At 42.7% G+C, this 20,567-nt stretch overlaps 1 protein-coding gene across 8 annotated transcripts in view; it reads left to right on the top strand.

Annotated features, from left to right (window-relative positions):
* The window catches only part of LOC123860119 (calmodulin-binding transcription activator 1-like), a 745,788-nt gene that overhangs the window by 33,631 nt on the left and 691,590 nt on the right, over window positions 1-20,567 (top strand). For 2 of the 8 annotated variants that reach the window (XM_064590028.1, XM_064590027.1), the window contains exons 1-2: window positions 9-6,545; window positions 6,625-6,761. The exons of 5 other annotated variants lie outside the window; for them this stretch is intronic. The gene's annotated coding sequence lies outside the window, so the exon portion shown is untranslated. Of the gene's footprint in view, window positions 1-8; window positions 6,546-6,624; window positions 6,762-20,567 lie in introns of those variants that run through there. One more of the 8 variants, XR_010411130.1, reaches the window with a different exon arrangement.

Genomic DNA, 20,567 nt, shown 5'->3' with positions numbered 1-20,567 from the left:
ATAAATTTCTATTTTTAGGGGTACAGTTATTTTAAGGGCAAAGTTGTTAGGTCATTTGGCATAGTGTACTACTTTTTATTAGTTTTTAAAATCAAAATACTGGACTAGGGGATTGTAAATGAGAATATTTAATCTGGGTTTAACAGACACCAACATGTTTCTTGAACTATCTCTAATCTGCTTGGCTGGCGTTGAAAAATATAAAATGTGCACGCTGACTTACTAAGGTAGCATGAGTTACCATACTTGTGTTCTCTTGCATTTTGGCGTCTTACATTTGGTGGTTAACTTGCCTGCATCTCAGCTAAACACTAGTTCTTATGTTGTTATGAGTTAATAGACAGCCCCAGTGTTCCACAAAACATGCAGTTTCTTGACAGTGTGAAGTTTCTGTAGGATTGGGAAGGGCAGGCTTCTTATTAGCAAAACAGCTCTCACAACAGTCCTTTGTGATGAAAAGAGTTTGCATGGAGAATTGATGGGTTTACCTTAATGATAGGAGTTTTTTTATTAGGAATGGAGGCTGTATGGTAGATTGTGTATTTGGCATCCAATTAGAAGATTGGTAAAGTAGAATGAATGAAAGTATCTTCTTGGATGATGTTTCTTGTTTTTGGTAAGTCTTAGTCTGGGAGTCTTAATATTAAGGGTGGATTGCTTTGTCATCTTTTTAATTTTGAAATCTGAGTATTTCCATGTAGGGTAATACGCATTTAGTTGGTGATGAGAACTGGGTATGTGTCCAGTGATCTGGGAATTATATTCCTTTAGTTCAGATGGCTGTGATTACTGGTTTTCCAAAGTTGGTCTGAGTCAGTTTGTGTTGCTGGTTCAACATGCACTTCCAAGTTCAATTAAATACAACCCCCTGCTGTGTATTGGGCCCTCAGTTTCGTTAAAAGACACAAGAAGACAGTAGTGCTGCCTACTTACCTTATCTTTTTGAGATTATTTTATTCTAACTTCTTGACATGGAGTGCTTTTGTTTTGAGTTTTAAGAGGTTATATGGGTGAAAGTCTGTCTACTTAATCCTAGTTGACAGATTTAAATACTCAGTAGACCCTCATAGCTTTGATACTTTGTCTCAACTGATTTTAATTTCTTTTAAGGTATGTATATTTTGATTATTTGCATAAATTATATTTCCCCCTTAGACAAAATACTTTTACCTTGACAAACATTAGCTAGTTTAGAGGCCTCTTGTTTTAATCAGTCATCGATTAACGATTTTAAACATGAAAACAAAGTAAATATGCTGAAGATTAGTTTTAATCATAGATCATTACTCTGTCAGCAAAATAGTATGATTTGGGAGCCATTCAGTAGGTCATAACTAGGTCATGAATTATTTAAAAACTCAGTATGTTTCTTAGTATTCCCTGAAACATGGATCTGCTACCTTACTATTATATGTTAGCTCTAGTTTATTTATAAATGAAACAAAACACATAATTGGTATATATTTTTTCAATATTATGTTTTATGTGAAATTGGCAATTTATTTTTAATTACGACTTGAAATTGTATTTGAAACCAGCAAGCGCTTAATTAAAATCTGTGGTCTTTAGGGTCTTCTGAAGCTGGAGTCACAGTATTGGAAGCTCAGTTGGTAGACTGTTCAGATCCTTGCACAGGACTTCACCTTTCATGTATTTATCTCTGGTTATTGACAGGTTCCCCTTTACGCATAGTTCAGATACATTATAAAACACCTAATAAAGAATTTTTGTAGAGGATGAGATTAAAAGGAAATACGGAGCTGTTCTGTACTTTCTTCTAGGACCCTGGCCCAAAGAGCTCCTTGGAGACTGCTGATTTAGGTCACAGTGTTGCAAAAGTCCCTGTCCAGAGAGGAGACTTCGGTCCAATCTCTGACTGGCGAAACATAAAACTGGGGGCTCTGAGACATGTGGATTGTTTTGTGCAAGCTACCACTGCTGCTGAAAACGCCAGTGAACAACGTGTGTTCCCAAGGGTGGCTGGAGGCAGGATGGGTGGCTCAGCCGGCAGGGGCCAAGGCTCATACCCTTTTCCCTCATGACCCGTTGTTCTCTCAGTAATTTGTCAGCTCAACGCTGACAAAAACTCTTATGAGAGAACTGAATTTAAAGGTTGGCCCATATTTCATTTCAATGTAGAGGACATTGGCTTTCTTTCTTGTTTATTTTTGGCTTTAGGAAAAATAGGGGACTCTGGGAGTGACAGCTGAAGACTTAGGAGTCCTTAATTCTGCAGAGTGTTACGTGGTGATGGTAACCTGTCTTTTTTTTTTTGAACTGGCTTGGATAACAGGAATAAAACAATCTGTACTTCTATTAAAGCACTTCCTTCTTTGATCTAGCTGGGTATTGGCATTTTCCCACATTCTTCAGCCTGCCATCCTGCTAAACCTGAAGGAAGCGTCCTTCCGTGGACTTGTCTCTCTCTGGGGCTTTTGGTCCTATTTACAGCAGAGTCATGCTTAGTCAGAGTTGCCCATGAAGTCTCTTGAATTGCTCATGGAGTTAAGTTTAGTCATACTGCCATTAGGGAGGGCCCGTATCCTGCTGGGGTTGGAATAGATTGCTGTGTTTTGGTGGAGGACCACATGAAGTAGTCGGCTTGTATTTGGAAGCAGTGTTGTACCAAAACTGGTTTAGATCCCCCTTTCCTGGGACAAGGTGCTGTCACTGGGAGAGGCGTGAGTGAGGGAGGGCGGTGGACAGCACACCTGATTGCTGTTTTCCGTGTCACTCTGTGCAGCATATGTTCGCGGAGCAGCCTGGTGGCTGGAGTTGCCTGTCTGAGGTGTCTCTGTCTTCTATGCTCGCTCTCTGCTGGGTGTGTACAGTTCATCTCCTGAGTATAATGTGACTCCTCCATGCTTTTGAGAAATTCCTTTGTTGAGACCTGTGTTGTAATATTTGTGATGATTTGAGAAAACCTAGCTTTTGTACTGTGTCTTTGTTGAGAGAGAGTGAGATTGTGCCCATTCACATGTTGCCATTTATCGAGTCCCTGTTTTTGCTGGTGGCTGGGCACTGTGTATAATTATTTCTGAGCCTTATAATAATGTCACAAGATATGCCATATTTCCTTTTACTGATGAGGGTATAGTGGTAAAAAGTGGTTAACTCATTTGGTCAAGATAGCATACTTGTTAGGGCCTGTCTCTCTCTGAGCTTAATTTCTTGTACGTTGCTTACTAATTCTTAGGAACATTCATTCTGTTGTAATGTTGTCTTGGCTTTTAATCAAAGACCCCATAACTCTTAACCACATTAGTGTACTTGGCAAATCCATTCTGTCATTTAATTTTGGATTAAAAAGGGTTAACACAGGATTAGTGTTGTGGGTTCATATGCAAACATTTGGTGAAGCTGAAAGTCACCAAAAAGGAAGACTACCAGAAGATAAGGAGGTCTTAGGGCCCAGCTAAGCTCCTGGAACCTTTCTTAACACATTGGAATAGGTAAAATCTCCTGCCCTTCCTGAATGTTATTTGCAGTTGCAAAATAAATGTTGTGTCTAGAAACCGATCAGTGTGGATTATGCTTTCTCAGCCACACACAGCCTTTGCCCATGTTCTTACAGGCAGTAAAGGAGGGGTGACGGTGATGATGGGGCACTAATTATGGCTGCCAGCATTGACTGAACATTACTGTGTGTGTGGCACTGGTGGGTCCTTGATGCGAATAATCACATTTTTTCCTGGAATTCATCCTATGAGGCAGATTATGTGATTACCTTGTATCGATGAGGAAATCTGAGCCATAAAGATGTTAAATAATGTGCCCCAGAGTGGTGGACTTGAGAGTCTAACCTTGCAGCCTGATTTCAGAGCCCATCCTCTCTCCAGTTCTGTCCCAAAGAATAATTTCAAACAGACTTTCTCAAGATCTCGCAGCTGTTTAGTGATTTCTAACCCTTTTGTTTTATAGAATTGTTTGGCTTCTTTATTTATTTACATCTTCAAGTATTAAACATATTTTTGCATGAAGTTTTTTTTAAAAGTAGCACTCATTTCGGGGCACTGGGGTGGCTCAGTTGGTTAAGCATCTGACTCTTGATCTCAGCTCAGGTCTTGATGTCAAGCGTCTGACTCTTGATCTCAGCTCAGGTCTTGATCTCAGCTCAAGTCTTGATGTCAAGCCCCTGCGTTGGGCCCCATGCTGGGTGTGGAGCCTACTTACAAAAAAAAAGTAGCACTCATTTCTTAGGGAAATAGTTTTGATTCTTAATGAATGTTAATATGTAGGCTCTGGATAATGAAAAAATATTAAAAGTAGACATTTTGAAGCTGTGTGTAACTTGAGGGTTAGGCTTGATCTTTTATATCCAGGGCAGGAGAGAAAGAATGTATTAAACAGAGCAAAATTGTTGAAGAACCAGCTCTTATTCCATAATCAGTTTGGCATTCACGTCTTCATTAGGTGAACTGTTATAAGGTTTCTGCATTTTAAGTTAATATTTTTAAGGCCCAGAGCCAGAGATCATTATGCTAATGCAACTTTCTGATTGCACAAATGACTATTTATAATTACACATATTAGTGCTCCATGTATGTTGTCCAGACTGAAATTCTTTTGTTTAGTCATTAATTAGCTGTTTGACTTAAACTACGACTACTGCATTCCCCCAGTCGCTGGATCTGGATTTCAGATGGCATTCTTCCAAAGCCGAGCTAATGCACACCAACAGACCTTTTTAATGAAAATGTTCTGCTTAAATGTTCAAATCACTTTTGTGTGCTACTGTTTTTGAACTATTAATGCTCTTTTTTTTTTGTTTTTCCTCTAATACAAAGTTTCTCTAGAGGAAGTAAACAAAATGGAATTCTAGTTTGTACTGATCTTAAAGAAAGTTGCATCAAAGGTTTTCAGTTGGTGATAGCTTCAGAGATTTTCGTATTAAATGCCTCCTTTTTAATGGTAAACATGTCTGTGTAGAGAGGATATAACTCTCCACTGGTATAGTCTTAAGTCATGCCGAAGAACCTGAAGAAAAAAACCCCTAAGTGTAATGCTTTTTATAGGGAAAGAATTGCTTTTTTAAAGCCCGAATACTTTTTTTTCCTTCAATTTTTTATATTCAAGTAAGAAAAATGGACAAATGAACTTTAAGACTATGAGATTTATTAAATTATGTTTCATTTCAGTTGTTTTAATAAGAAGCCACCTTTTCAAATTTCTTTAGTCATTTTTTTTTTGTGTAGCCATATATTCTTGAGTGTTTTTTGTGTTTTTAATTTTTCTCTTGGAATACCTTATAGAGTCATAGTTTTAAGGGCTGTAATTTTTCAATGATTGGTTTTTCTAGTGTATTTATATGTTATCTTTTTGAAAGACAGACCCACATTTTGGGGGGATCATATAGCACTCTTCAGACTTCCACCATGCAAGCTAAACTGAAAAGTATTAGCGTTATGAAGGTGAGTGAGGTATTTGGCCTTGATGACTCAGAACGTTAGTTAACCCTGAGGTTGGTCTTTGTTTTGTGTAGCTTTTGGCAGTTGTTAACGGTTTGAGTGGTCCCAAGTTATTCTCAGAGTCCAGGCAGGGCTCTCCTGGTTCAATTGCAAATAGGAAAGTACAGATATGAACAGCACCACAGAGAGCCAAGTTTTAAGAGGGATGCCATTTGATTTTTAAATACAATATATTGTACCAAATTTCAAATTAAATGTGGTAATTTTGTAGCAATTGGGCTAACTATAATTCCTGTTTCACTTAGTAGTATGAGGTCAGGTAAATGGACACCGACATCCAAATGAGCATGCACCTGTTTATCAGACAACCTGTATCAGTTTAGCATTGGTGGTAGTAGAGGGAGATTGGATGTGTTGAAATGCTGGGGGCAGATGTCCTTCTACATCTCTGGGGGAAGGCAGGTGAGGAGAGGTCGAGACAAGTGGGTTTAGCTCTGAGGAACGGGAGGAGAAGCAGATCTTAACCTGCAGAGAGTAGAGTAATGGTCATAACATTTGAGTAAGATCTTAAAGAAAAATTTTTTTGAAGAAAGAAAATTCTTGTGGTTCTGCCTCAGTTTTGACCCCAGTGGTTTTTATTATATATTACTTCAGAATGTATCACTTAGAAGAATACTTGGCCCATAGTCAGTGTTCCATAAATATTTGTTGAATGAATGAAATGTGTAAAAATACAAAAACTCAGTATGAATGTCTGAGCTCTTGGAGTTCTTATGCAGATATAAAACTCAAATGTAAATATATTACATAAAAAAGATCAGAAAACTAATAAGATTTATATTAACAACATTAGTTAAATGAGATGGATGAAGTTTTGCCAAAACCAAATTGCTCTTGCAACACGAATGTAATAGTGACTGTTCTCAGGCAGGGTGTTTTGAATTTGGCCCATGACACACTATCATGTGCCCTGCAGTGATCCCACCCCCTCCCCATTGAACTATTTAGAAACTGATTTTGGCTCAGCAGGCATTTCTAGAAGTCTGTTGTTAGGCCTTGGTACAAATACATCATTTAGTCTGAAGTTCACTTCTGGATTTTCTCATTAGTCCGAGAACAACTTAAACGGGTCCCCAGGTGATTGTAATCACAGACCACAGACTTGAACAGTGGATCTGTGTGTTAGAAAAATTGGTTATAGGTTTTATTTTTTCAGGTTATAAATTAAGATGTGAAGTGAAAACTTTCCTAGTGAACTCAAGGACCACTGATCTCTTGGAAGGGATACACAGCTGGCAATCAGGAACTGGTTCTGTCTAGTCTTGGCTCTGCCACCAGTCAGCTGAGTGCGAGGTAAGCCACCTGCCTGGCCTCGTCTGCATCTGCTGTGATTGTGCTGAGTGACCTTTAGAGATATGTCATAAGTCCTGTTCTCCAGTTTTGGAGGCTAAATCACTGTTGCTCTCAGAGTTGTTTGGGAGTGTAGGACATTCAGGGCAGGCTTGGGTCCAGCTGGGGTGTGTGTTTGTTTATTTTTTGCTGTTAATCATCCTTTATTTTTATTTTTCAAGTCTATGCTTCAGTGGTTTTTAGTATAGTCTACGTACAGTTGTGCAGCCATCACCACCATGTAATTCTGAACATTTTCATCACCCCAACAGCTCGGGTTTTCCTTCTCTCTGGACTTGGTGGAGTCAGCACTCTCAAGGGGTGGCCAGCCTCTTTTTAGGGGGCTCAAGGTTCTTCTTTGGTATCTCCTCCAAGTTTCTATACCTGTGTGGCGCTGGAGCTGAAATTAGAATAGATTGTCTTTTTGTCCAGGTCTTAACACAGAGCACTTTGTCCTGAGATTGTTTTCAAAATGTTCAAGTGCAAGTGAGGATCCAGTTGGGGCCTTGTTTTTCTGAGGGAAGAAGAGGGCTTGAGGAGAGTTTTCAGTTGAAAACTGAAACAATATGCCCTGCGAACTGGGTTACATGGGGATAAACTGCCCCGCCCTTTCTAGTAATGGTGGGAGACTCTGTGGCCATGACTTTCATAAAGAGAAGCTGAGCCCTGCTGGAAAGTCAGCTGAGATTGGAAAAGGGAAGGATACGTGGAAAAGTGGGCATTCTTTTTAGCTTACTGGTTTTCATGCTTAGCTGGCATCAGAATCACCTGGAGGGCATGTTAAAACACAGATTTCTGGGCTCCACCCCCAGAGTTTCTGCTTCAGTAGGTCCGGGGTGGGGCCTAAGAATGTGTATTTTTAACAAGTTCCTGTTGAAACTTAACCTAGATGAAGACTCTCAGGCCCCTAGAAGTGTATTCTAACTTCACTTGACTTTAATCTCAGCTCTGCTATCCTTATACCATTCAGGTATATTTTGGTGTACTTTGGCTACGTGCAGTACAGTTGAGCTTTCTAGAGTCTTCTTCTCATACACCTAGAAGTAAGAGAATGCAGTTAGTTTTGGTATTTATCTAAAGTATTGGTTAATGTCTTGTTATATAGGAAGCCCTTTTAAAGTATGGGTGGCGGTAGGGGTATGTGGAGGCATATTCTAATTTTTGTGACCTTGTTTTGAAAAGGTAGCATGAAGAATCATCTCTGCTCCCCCTTTCGTTTCCATCTCCATTTGGCCCAAATAGCTGAAAACAGCAGAACCCTAAAGCTGAACATCATAGCCTGCCTACTTACCTACCTACCTGTCTGCCCACCTTCTGGTCTTTTTAATACTACCTTCCAAATGTTTCTAATGATAAATTATGTTATCTTGGTAATTATGAAGTTCTGTTGAAGATTTTAAGAGAAGTTCCTAAAATATAACCTAAGTTTTCCAATTTTAATGCTTTTAGAAGGCTGGAAAAAAATGAAAAAGAAAAAACATACAAAGGAGTCCTTTCTAGATGGCTGAGAAACCACAGATGGGCTGGGGTGGATGTGATGAAGATAAATTTGTGTTTGGGAGAGTGTTTTCTCTGTAAGGGAGAATATTATGGGCAGGATGTGTGGATTTCATGAGGCTTTCTAGTATGCTTCTGTGCTTGTGTGTTCTCTGGTCTGGTGAAGGGTGTAGAGTTGAAATAAATGTAAAACTTAAAGAACCTGTTGTTTACGTTTGGGGAGAAAGGAGGAAAGGAGGAGGAGCTGGGGCTCTGGGGAATTGGACTGGACTGAGCAGGGGTGCGTGTGTGTGCGCGCGCACGCGTGAGTGTGCGTACATGAGTGCACGCACCTGTGTGGGGCAGCTGTGGTAGAACCAGGGTGGAATTCTGAGGCAGGCTTATTTGCCTTGAGTTCATTTTTTTATGATTCCAAAGTGTTTATGGTAAAAAGAGAAGGTTCCATGTCCAAGAGAACAGGAAGCTGAAAAGTAGCTTGACCTGGGCTAGAAAGTAGAGCCCCTTGTGTCTAAAGTCAGAGGGAGCGTGTGTCAGAGGGGGTTGGTCTCCAGAGATGGCTGCAGCAGGAGCATTTGAATCCAGGCCACCCATTCTACTTCTTCTGTTTACTTTTTTTTTTAAATTAAGGTTTAATTTTTTTTAGAGCAGTTTCAGGTTCATAGCAAATGGAGAGGAAGGTACAGAGAGTTCCTGTACAACCTTTGCCCCCAAACACGCAGCCTCCCGACTACCAACGCCCCCCACCAGACTGGTACCTTTGTTACAGTTGATGAACCTATGTTGACACATCATCGTCACCCAGAGTCCCTAGTTTACATTATGGTTTATTCTTGGTGTTAAGATGTCTTTTCATGGCTTGGTAGCTCATTTCTTTGTGGTGATGACTAATACTCCATTGTCTGGATGGACCATGGTTTATCTCTTCATCTCCTGAAGGACATTTTGGTTGCTTTCAAGTTTTGGCAATTATGAATAAAGCTGGTTTAAACATCTGTGTGCAGGATTTTGTGTGGACATAGGTTTTCATCTCCTTTAAATAGCCAGGAGTGTGATTACTGGATCATGTGGTATGAGTATGATTAGTTTTATAAGAAACTTTCCAACTGTCTTCCAAAGTGTCTGTACTATTGGTATTCCCGCCAGCAACAGGGAGAGTTCCTATGGCTCCACATCCTCCCAGCATTTGGTGGTGTTGGTGTTCTGGATGTTGGCCGTTCTAATAGGTGTGTAGTGGTTATCTCATTCTTGTTTTAATTTCCCTGAAGACAGATACAAGGAGACTCTTTTCACATGCTCATTTGCCATCTGTATCTCTTTGGTCTGTTAAAGTCTTTGGCCCATTTAATCAGGTTGTTTGCTTTCTTATTGTTGAATGTGAAGAGTTTTCTGTATACTTTGGATAACAATCCTTTGAGATGTGCTTTTGCAAGTATTTTCTCCCATTCTCTTGACTTTGTCTTTCACAGGGCAGAGATTTTTAATTTTTATTAAGTCCAGCTTATCAGTTATTTCTTTCATGGATCCTGCCTTTGGTGTAGTAACGCTACGCCCAAGGCCCGCTAGGTTTTCTCCTGTGTTATCTTCCAGGGGTTTTATAGTTTTGCATTTTACATTTAGGTCTCGATCCATTTTTACTTGATTTTTGTGAAGCATGTAGATCTAGATTCCTTTTTTTTTTTTTTTTTTTGGTGCCCATGGATGTCCAGGTGTTCCAGCACCATTTGTTGAAAAGACTATCTTTGCTCCATTGTCAGAGATGAGTTGACTGTATTTATGTGGGTCTATTTCTGGGCTTTCTATTCTTTTCCATTGATTTATTTGTCTGTTTCAACAATACCGTATTGTCTTGATTACTATAGCTTTATAGTAAGTCTTGAAGTTGGGTAGTGTCCTTCCTCTGACTCTGTTCTCCTCTCAGCTATTCTGGGTCTTTTGTCTCTCTGTAAACTTTAGAATCATTTTGTTGCTATCCACAAAATAACTTGCTGGGATTTAGGTTAGGATTACATTGGATCTATAGATCAAGGTGAGAAGAACTGACATCTTGACGATATTAAGTCTCCCTATCTCTGAACATGGACTATCTCTCCATTAATTTGCATAGTTCTTTGATATCATTCATCAGAGTTTCATAGTTTTTCTCGTGTAGATTGTGTACTTATTTTGTGAGATTTATGCCTAGTTATTTCATTTTTGGGGGTGCTAATATTGTGTTTTAAAATTCAAATTCCACTTGTTCATTACTGGTATATAGGAAGGCGATAGACTTTTCTATAATTGCTTATTCTGTGATTTTTTTAAAAGGCCTAACATCCGCAGAGCAAACATCTGCTCTGTTTACTGATGGATCTGAAGAGCTTAAAACAGTGCCTGGCACGTAGTGGGTCTTCAGTGACCAAAAGCCTTTTTGAAAATTTCCCTTTGGGACCATCATTCTGTGTGTTAACTCATACCTGAAATAGTTCCATTTTAAAGGGTGGGTAGCACTTTAGGGAAGGGTGAAAGTCCCAACACAGAAGGTCAAAGACAAGGTGGGAAAGGCCACACCTTCTTCATGTTCTGGGTGGGGGACAGGGCCTATTCAGAGAAGCTGGCCAAGAAGAAGGCTATCCTGTGGGAAGCTGGGATCTTACTTAGAAAGGGCTGCAAAAGCCACTTTCTCAGGAAGAGAAGGGGAGAAAACACTTAAATATATTTATCTTTTTAAAAGTTAAGAAAGATTCGAGAGAAAGGGACAATGCCATTTGCTTCCCATTTCTGAGAAAGGATACATTAAAATAGCTTGAAATTAAGCAGGATCTATAAAATTGAGGTCCGAGTAGAGTCATTTCTCATTTTTCCTGTCTTTAAACCATGTAGTGACAGACACCCCTTTCCTGGCATCAGAAGACAGTTGTTAATGTTCATGCTAGGATTTTATTTCATTTTTGTACTGTTGAACAACATTTCAACTTCCTAATTCTAATTGTTTTATTTAAGAATCAGTTTTGTTAGGTGCTTTAATCATTATTAATCAAAATTTTTTATTTATGCATTTTCCAGTAATTTTTAACAGTCCATTCCTCTAGCAACTCAGAGAGCCTGCTGTAGGGTGATTATGTATTTTTTATTTCATAAATGAGGATGGCGAGACGTGAGTGTTTTAGAATTAGCATGTAACATAATCTAATGTAACATCATCTAATGTACTGTATAATTTGCTTTTTATTGTGTGTTGCCTGGGTGCTCCTGCTGGACTGTGAGGTCTAGGTGGACAGGAATCTTCATCTGCTCTGTTTACGGATGGATCTGAAGAGTTTAAAACAGTGCCTGGCACATAGTGGCTGTTTCGTGACCAACAGACACAGTTTAGGGTTGCTAGTCAGGTGTGCTGCTAGTACTTTGTCTCTGAATTCTACAGCCTGGGCTAGTAGTAGTCACTAGGAGTGACAAGCCGGTCCACGGAGCTACCCCTGAAAAAAGCTGTGATGTGGAGACGAGCAGAATGTGTGCTCCCCGCGTGCACTTGGGTTCCCAAATCCAGGGAAGGAAGGGTTGAGGCAAGCAAGCACACTCAGTCCTTATCTCAAACTTAGCAGGCGGCTAAGTTGTTCCTGTCCAGGGCGGGAGGGAGGGTGAGGCAGGAAGCCAAGACTATCCTTTGTGGAGGAGCTCTTGGCCATGTGGGAAATGGGGGGGGGGGAGGGGGAGGGAGACCCCTCCCACCGCAACCCTCCTGCCGCTAATTCACATAGTACGACACAGGTAGAAAGGTGGGCCAAATCACCCCAAAGTCTACCATCAGAAAGAAATAGTTGACTTTTTGATAGAAGTCTTTTCAGATATTTTTCTGTGCTGATGTGGCTGTACATTTTATTTATTAACTCAGGATAGGTTTACTGTGCATGTAGTTTTGTAATCTGGTTTTTTAATAGGTTGTATATGTCTTAGGGCTTTTTTTTTTAAAAGATTTTATTTATTTGACAGAGAGACACAGCGAGAGAGGGAACACAAGCAGGGGGAGTAGGAGAGGGAGAAGCAGGCTCCCCGCCGAGCCGGGAGCCCGATGCGGGGCTCGATCCCAGGACCCTGGGATCATGACCCGAGCCGAAGGCAGATGCTCAACCAACTGAGCCACCCAGGTGCCCCTGTCTTAGGGCTTTTTTGACAGTGATCCATAGCATCATGTTTATTGCCTGCATATTAGTATTCCGTTGTGTTTCATGCTATCAGTTATGCCTAGCAATTTTTTTGAGGGCCTAATATGTCTAGGCACGGGTTGAGGATACCAGACAGATAAGTTCCTGTTCTCATGGAATTTATAGTTTAGAAGGAAAGACAATACCTAAGTAAACAAGGAGACAAGAATTTCAGAGAGTGCTAAGAAGATAGATCAGGATACTGAGGTGTGAGTCCTTTGGTTGGGTGGTTTGACTTTCTTAGGAAGTGACTTTTGAGCTGAGATCTGAATGATGAAAGAGGTCTAGCTGCTTGAGGATTTAGGGGAGGAACATTTTAGGCAAGAGATAAGAGCCAAGTGCGAAGGCCCTGAGGCAGGAATGCATTTGGTTTGAGGAACAATAAAAAAGACATTCTGGCTGGGCCAGGTAGGTAGGGACTAGCTCTCCAAGTGTCTGGTAGATATAAAGATTGGGAATTTTATTTTAAGAGTAACAGTCATTGGAGGATAAGCTCTCAGGAAGTGAGTGACATATTATATGGATTTTTTATTTTCAAAGTCTTTTTCTGGCCTCTCTGTGGCCAACAGGGGAAGCAGAGAGACCAATGAGGAGACTGTTACAGTAACAGGCGATCGTGGTAAGAGTGAGGCTAAAAAGTGGAGGTGGAGGTGTTAGGGCTCGTGGGATTGGACGTAGGAGATAGGAGAAAGGAGAAGTCAAGAACTATTCCTAGTTTGTGGCCTCAGGCACAACCTTGGTGCTGGTGCTCATAACGGAGACCCGGAAGACTGAGGGAAGGGAGGGTGGGGGCGGATCAAGAGTGTTCTTTGGGGTGTATTGATTTTGCCGTGTCTGGTAGACACTGAAGTGGCAGCATCGAGGAGGCAGCTGTCTGGGAGTCCGAGAGAGGTCCTGTCTGGGGATGTAAATTGGAGAGCCATTAGACTAGATGAGGTCACCCTGCGGGCAAACGATGTTTGGGAGAAGGGACAAGATGAGCCCTGAGTGGAGCAGGCGGAGGCAGCCGAGCGAGGGGGGAGTGGTGAACCACACAAGTGTGCGGTGGAAGCCCAGAGAAGAATGTGTTTCAAGGAGGGTGTATCAGTTTTCTTTTTGCTGCTGTAACAAATTACCACAAACTTGGCGGCTTAACACAGCACGGATTTATTATCTTATAGAGTTCTGTAGGTCAGACATCTGACCCGGCTCTCACTGGGCTAAAATCAAGGTGTGAGCAGGACTGTGCTCGGTGCTGGAGGTGCTAGAGAAGAATCTGTTTCCTTGCCTCTGCTACCTTCTGGAGGCTGCCCACATTCCTTGGCTCCGGCCCCTTCCTCCGTCTTCAGAGCCATCAGCACAGCGTGTCTCTGACCCTGCTTCCATTGCCACACCCCTGTCTCGGACTCTGACCTCTCTTGTGTCCGCTTCCAGTTTTAGGGACTCTTATGATTACATTGGTTCCATTGGATAATTCAGGAGAATCTCCCAATGTTAAGCTCAGCTGATTAGCAACCTTAATTCTTAATTCTGACTGCAACTTTGCCATGTAACACAACATATTTCTAGGTGTTAGGGATTAGGATTTCTTTGGGCGGTCACTAATCTTCCTACAACAGGGGGTATATAATCAGAGGTTACTGAGAAGTCAAGTGAAATGAGGATGATGTCACCGTTGATTAGGGCACCTGGAAGCTCTTAGTAACCCTGGTGGGTGGTTTCAGTTGTATGGTGGGAGCAGAGGCCCCATTGGAGTGGGGGGAAAGGCGAATGGGTGAGGATGTGGGGGCTGCAAGTGTTAGTGATTTTTGATGGGAATTTTGCTGTGAAGGAAAGGGAATTATGGCTCAGTTTACAAGGGTAGCACAGAGCACAGCTCTAAGAGAGTGAAGTGGGAGCCCTCTTTGGTGCAGAGGTTCAGGGAAGACCTCTAAGGAAGGGGCCAAGTCTGGTGTCTGCTGGAGTGGGTTACCTGAGCCAAGAACCTAGAGTGAGACCAAGAGATGGTTTATAGAGTTGGAGACACCTGAAAAAAGAATTAATATGGTTATTTACAATCAAGCAGAACGTACTGATGACTCGTCTGCATGCCCCTGGGTCAGTGGACAGGATGTTTGTCAGCAGCTCCTACAGGGTCCCCACCCCACCACCTTGTTGGCCAAATCTCTGAAGTACGTGTAGATCATCTGCCTTTTATTGCTCGTGGACCCGAGGTGGTCTGGCCCCAGTGCCACGGGGGACCGTGCGTCCCACATGCAGCACAGAGCTCAGTCCTTTCCTGCCTCTGTCTTTTTCTTCACTTCATTGTGTGTTTTTTTTTTTAATTTTTAAAGTTTAAAATTTTTTTTATTTTTAAAGGTTTTATGTATTTATTTGACAGAGCGAGCGAGACAGCGAGAGAGGGAACACAAGCAGGGGCAGTGGGAGAGGGAGAAGCAGGCCTCCCGCCGAGCGGGGAGCCCTATGTGGGGCTCGATCCCAGGACCCCAGGATCATGACCTGAGCCAAAGGCAGACATTCAACGACTGAGCCACCCAGGTGCCCCTTCATTGTGTTTTAATAACATTTGTACACACTAGTACTTCTTGAACAGTAGACTCTGGGCAAAATAGGCGTGAACCAAACAGATGCGTGCCCTGTGGATCTGGCAGTCTGGAGGCCCCGTCTCTTAAGTAACGGGTATGGCCAGAGATGTCATCTTCAGGAGGCAAGGCACTGAGTTTGTGTGGGCCACTCTCCTGGGGCTCCTGCGTGCTCTAACCAGCTGGTGGACCCTCTCTTAACCTCATTATTTAGTGGCCACCTGGAGTGGGCCCACGTTTCCTGTTGCCGGCAGAGCTCCTGCTCCTTACCCACAGTCCCCCCTCGCTTCCCTAGGGCATGACCTAAGTGCTACTCATACCCTTCCTTGGAGAGGCCTATCCCTGGACCTCCATCCATAGGTGTCCTCTTTTCCCTTTTTTTTCTCATCCAGCTTAAATTCCAGAGTCCACAGTATGTAATCACTCTTTTACAAATGTCCTCAGCGTTCCTGCTCTTCTCTCTTCCTGTCACACCCAACTGGACAAATCCCTGTTCCCAGTGAACCCTACCCATCTCCTGCCCTCTCTGTGCCCGCAGCCCAGCAGCTCAGTGTTGCTGGAGAAAAACGGGATAAAGAGTCAGACTCTGTCTCTGTCAGTTTTTGGTCACCAAGTGAGCACTTAGCACCGCCCACAGTTCTCTAGGATTCTCCACCACTAAGCCTGTTCTGACTCCATGACCACTTCATACTTTCTGCCTGTTTCTCGCCGGACCACCCTCTTTACCATCACCACCACCCCTGCCTCTCAGCTGCTGAGCTGCTTCACTCCAGATCTTCCCACCACTGAACCGAGTCTTCCTAACCTCTGTCAAAGGCCAGTCTGGTCACAGGAGCTCTGGATGCCAGCCCCTTCCCCTCTCAGGGACTTGAGTCTGGCAGTTGTCCTGCATTTTCCTGTATTCCATTTCTACCAGCTCGTCCAGTTTAACGTCCACAAAACCCAGCTTTCCTTTCCATCACTAGCCCCATTTTTAAATCCTCAGCATTAGGAATTTCCTCTGCGTTCTCACTGTCCAGTTCCTCTTTCGGTTCCCGTCTGCACCCTCTGCCCCTGCTCCAGTGAGACTGCCCGTCTTTTCCAACATCGTATACGAGCTGCTGAACCCAGCAAACACTGCAGCCTCCTCACAGCTCTTCCTATTCCAGACGCTTCTCTGCTGTTGTGATCGTGCGTCTTCTGGGTGCTCCTTCCTCTTGGGCCAGCTGCCTGTCAGTACCCCATGCCCATCTTTCTTCTCATCCAGCCTTTCAGGGGTCAGGTTCTGCCAGGCTCTGCCCTCAGTGTCTCTGTTCACACCGCACGCTGTCTTGAGGTATTCTCATCTACGCACATAGCTCGCGATCCATCTGTATGTCCCCAGTTATAGGCTCCGGCTTTTCCTCAGACCCTTCCTCAAATGCTTACGGGCACCTCAGGCAGCTCGTCCACAACTGAACTCTGGATCTTTCCCCAACTCTGCTGCCTCTACAGTAGTCCTTACCCTCCCTCTCTTCCACCCCCAAGATCGAACACAGCACCACACTGTACTGCGTCTCTCCCTGCCCCCTGCCCAGGGCTTTCTTGGGCTTTTTTGCAGCAGAGTGAAGAAGCTGTGGATACCTTCTTGGAATTATGTCTTAATGCAAATCATTTGCAGGATTACAAAGGAAACCAGTTGTATTGAAGTAGTTACCAAAATCTTACTAAAACACAGATCTGATTTGTGATATGACAACACATATACTCCTGAAATGTTCTTAAATAACAGGATCTAGTGGTGGGTCTGTAACTACCGTAAATGTGAAGAAATTATAAATACAAATGATACTTCCTGTCACGACATCGGTAATTGGGATGAAAAACATGGGAGATTTATAAGTCACGGGTACAGCCCATGTTGCTGAGGTTTGTTGCCTGTACTCACAGTTAAACAAAATACTGCATTTCAGTTGGAGTTTAGTGAAATGAGGATATAGTTCTTCTCTCATCCAAGTTCATGAACCCAGTTCTGTCTTCACTGTGACCCTTCCACTGTCCCAGTGCCACCATCACCGCTGCTCTCCTGGACACCCGCAGGAGCCTCCCGTGTCACTCCCTCGCCTCTGCTCTGGACCTCCTCTCGTTCATTCCCCCACAGCAGTCAAGTTACCTTCTTAAAATAGTGAAATGTGAATCAAATCATGTTTTTCCCCAGCTTTACACTCCTCAAGTGCTTTCCACTGTTTTGTGGATATAAATTTAAACAGATGGCCGACACTCTCTGCTCAGCCTGGCTGCCCTCCCTCTCCTGTCTCATCTCAGGCCCTCATCCCCACTTTGGTTGAGCTTCAGCCGTGTTCTTCCAGCTCTTCAGTTGTGCTTTGTTCTTCCCACCCACAGGACCATGGAATGTGCTGTTTGTTTCCTTTGTTACACACTATAATCTATTGCTGCAAGACCATATTACCGTACACTGAGTGCCTTTAAACACCACACGTTTCCTGTCTCACAGCTTTTGTGGGACCAGTGTCTAGGCAAGGCCTAGCTGGGCCCTCTGCTCTAAGGTCTCTTGAGGCTGCATTCAGGGTGTTGGCCAGGGTGTTGGCCAGGATTCTCATCTGAGGGCTTGATTGTGGAAGGATCCTCTTCCTAGCTGAAGGGGTTGTTGGCGGCATTCAGTTTCTGGTGAGCTGTTGGACTGTGGGTCTCAATCTTTTGCTGGTTATCAGCTAAAGACAGCCATCAGCTCCTAGTTACTTGTGCCTTCCTAACATGGCTCCTTGGCTCAAAGCCAGCAAGGGAGAGAGAGTCCTAATGCTGCAGTCTTAAGTGATGTAATCCCATGTGTAATCACCCGTGTCCCATCACGTGGCTGTGTTCTGTTTGTTAGAAGCAACTCCCAGGTCCACAGGTGGGTCCTCCTGCCCGCACTCAAGGGGAGGGAGTTTACACTGGAGGCCAGGATGGTGGGATCCGTCTTAGAGCTGGTCTGCTCCCTCCCACCTCACCTTCCACCCCAGGCACCTACACTTGTATCCTTAAAAGAAGAAACAAAATTTCCACATCTCTCCAGAGGACCTCCTCACAGATAGAATGCCTTGTGGTCACCATATGCCAAGCCACACATGACATACAGGAGCTTAGTCTGCCTCTTAACAAATCTACAGTCTCAGACACATCCACGAGGAGTTGTCCAAGTGGTAGATGGAAATGGGGGAGAGAAAGTCACTTTCTCAGGTTTCTTTTCACTCCTCTTCTTCTTCTGCCCATTGGCCAATCATTTACAAAATCCCTGCTCTGTGCTGAGTCTTGGGGTTGTGTTGGACTTAGATGCAGGAGGAGTGAGACAGGAGCTTGCAGTTTGGAGCCCTGTGTTTCTCAGTTGAATACAAGTACTTTTGAACTGGAAGGTCTGCCAGTTTTCAAACTTAAAAAAATTTCTTTAAGTAGCTGGACGATTTTTTTTCAAACATAAACTTACGGGGAACCTAAATCTATAAAACAGACGAAAGTAGAGATGCCCTGGCTGAAGCTGGGGAGCAGGACTATACTCTGCCTGCTTGGGCTTCTGACTTCCTCCAGAGGCAGCTGCCACAGTGAGGCCTGGGCTCCTGGGGTGTCAGAAGCAAGGTTAGAGCATGACAGACCAGAACAGTGGCTTGGGATACTGATGCCCAGAGGGGTGGAGGCCAGACCCGTTCATTGTCTGGATCAGTGACTCTCACATGGGGCTGGTACTGACCCTTTAAAGGGTATTTAGAAACAAGTGGGAGCACTCTTTGGGTGTCATGGTGAGTGTATGTGTGGGTCTTCTCTAATTCTGTACAAAATGGTAAAAATGCCCTTATGGAGGAGCTTAGAGAAACCAGTCCCTGCTCTTGTTCTCAGCGCTCTTTATGTTGGTTCTCTCCCTTGGCTGAATGTTAGAATCATCTGGACAGCTTTTAAATATATCAGGGCCTAGATCCCACCCCCGACCAATTAAATTGAGGTCTCTGGGGTGAACCCCAGGCTTAGGATTTTTAAAAGCTCCCTGGGATATTCTAAGTGCAGCCAGGGTTGAGAATCACCACCTCAACTCTACTGTTGACTGCTTTCAGAAGAAGCCTTCATTGTAATTAAACAGACTGTGGTTAAAAGTAAGCAAAAGGAAATCTGGAGGGGAACATTTGTAATAGTCAAGTGGGCTTTATGAAATGTACAATTACATTATGAGAACACAGATCATTGGAACCAGCTGACACTTCCCAATTTGGACTAAGACTCAAGCGGTGGATAACACTCAAGAGTCTCGTGTCTGGGCAGAGGTTATCTGTTTCTGTTTTCCCTTTCGCCTTCTTTATCCTTTTCCTTTCTGAATATTTTAACCTAATGCGATGAAGCACCTGTTTGTAACAAATTTTTCTTTCTTCTTTTCTTCTCGTAGTCCATCTTCATCAGTTAGCTGCTGTTCTCTGTCCATACCGTAGGGCTCTTCAGTGTTCGTCCCATTTCCTATCTAATCCCAAAACACTGTGACACTGAGCATTCCTGATAAAGTGGCCATCCAGTTTGGAAAGACACCGTATTTTACAAGATGATCAGTTTCTGAGAAACTTCAGTTGTTAGAAAACTGATGTTGTTGGCTTAGTCAGGGAAGGATCTGGAAAAAAGATCAAGAGGTTAGCTCCAATCTTAACGTAGGGAGTTCTCAGAGTAGGTGTTGGCTACTCATGGCCTCATAATTGTTCCATTGAGAGCAGTCTTATTGAGAGTAATTACAGCCATCCTTGTTGTACACTTCCAGATTTCCTTCACTGTACTCCCCCTCTCTGACACTGACATGAGCTCACAATGACAACAAATTTAGTATGGCTTTAAAAATACTTCACAAATATGTAATGAAGATTAATCTCACTTTGCTTTCTTTTACCAAAATAGTTGTTTTCCTTCAAACCCACTCATTAATTTTCAGTCTTCTTACTGTTTGATTTTTTTTGAATTATTCATCTGTACCACTAAATTCTCAGCTTGTGATTCTCTGTGAATTGATGCTAGTGTTAATGGTTTAGTCCTGTATCTTTTCTTCCTTTCATGAAATTGCATTGGAAACACAATTTAGTCTTCAGTCAGGCTGACTTCATTGGTTCTTAACTTCTTTAATTTTTGAAATGTGGGCTGGAAATGTTATGTGTACGTGAGTAAATGTCACATGTTTGTTATGTGTGTGTATGTATGCTCTGTGCACATGGGTAATGTTATATACATGGGTGTATTCTGTGTATGTGGGTAAGTGTTATATGTATGTGCATGTTCTGTGCATGTAGGTAAATGTTATATATGCATGCCTGTTCTGTTAATGTGGGTAAATGTCCTAGGTATATGTGTATATGTTCTGTGTATGTAGATAAATGTTATTTACTTTGTATGTGGATAAATGTTATATGTGTCATGTATGCATGTGTGTGTTCTCTGTATGTGAGTGAATGTTATGTGTATGTTCTGTGTATGTGGGTGAGGATTAGGTATGGTTTGAAGAGCACTCTTAGCAGGGATTGTTTATTACACCGTGCTAAGATTATAAGAACCTGATG

This window comes from Mirounga angustirostris, unplaced genomic scaffold (assembly GCF_029215605.1).
Source record: "Mirounga angustirostris isolate CCGP_5_RB_7025 unplaced genomic scaffold, mMirAng1.0.hap1 SCAF_4, whole genome shotgun sequence".
In the NCBI taxonomy this organism is placed as follows: domain Eukaryota; kingdom Metazoa; phylum Chordata; class Mammalia; order Carnivora; family Phocidae; genus Mirounga; species Mirounga angustirostris.
This window is presented reverse-complemented; position numbering and strand designations above follow the sequence as displayed.